The 748-nt window shown below is 40.5% G+C and overlaps 1 pseudogene; it reads right to left on the bottom strand.

Moving 5' to 3' along the window:
- Positions 1-245: 245 nt before the first annotated feature.
- LOC103584779 lies at positions 246-680 on the bottom strand (annotated as a pseudogene).
- Positions 681-748: the final 68 nt, after the last annotated feature.

Genomic DNA, 748 nt, shown 5'->3' with positions numbered 1-748 from the left:
AGCACTTCTATAAGCCAGTATTTAGACAAATTGGGAGAAAAATATACATATATATATATATATATACATTTAGTTTAAATGCATTTTATTTTTAGACAACCTATATGACGTGTTCTTTTCTTAAAAACAATGCCTCCAATTCCAAATAAATCATGGTCAGAATAAATGAAGATCTCAAGATGACATCAGTTCCATCTGTCTTGAGTCCTGGTGTAATGAGGATGACAAGCAGCAGCCAGTGATCGTAGGTGATAGATCCAAAGTAATTGCCAAATTTGTTAACGTTTTTCCATTTCTGAACCATCCTTAAAGAAAATCATATATGGGGTCACACCATCCACACGGTAGGACAGCAAAGCGACCATGACATCTGGATTCATGTTTTTACCAATAATGAACTGTTAGTTTTCGAAATTAGCAAGGATGTGCTTGATCTGTTCTGCAGCCCCTGTCATAAAAGGTTTTACTCTTTCTGGTCTCTGTTCTTCGAGTGTGCCTTTGACTGATTTCCTGTAATCTTTGATGTACTTCTTGGAGGCTTCTTTTGTGAAGCTGATTTCCTGCCAGTGATGGTTCATGACACAGTCAACACCAGTGCCTACTCTGCTTTCTGGTATCTTTTTCCTCAGGGCCTTCAGCGGAGGCATTTCCACCAATGAGTGAGTTTTCTATGTTGCCGTCTGTCCCCCGACCATCTTCCCCTCCACCTCCAGGCACAGCCCATCTGCGATCTCCGGAGCTTGCAAAT

This window comes from Galeopterus variegatus, unplaced genomic scaffold (assembly GCF_000696425.1).
Source record: "Galeopterus variegatus unplaced genomic scaffold, G_variegatus-3.0.2 Scaffold108731, whole genome shotgun sequence".
In the NCBI taxonomy this organism is placed as follows: Eukaryota; Metazoa; Chordata; class Mammalia; order Dermoptera; family Cynocephalidae; genus Galeopterus; species Galeopterus variegatus.
The sequence above is the reverse complement of the archived record's forward strand: the minus strand, read 5'-3'. Positions and strand labels throughout refer to the sequence as shown.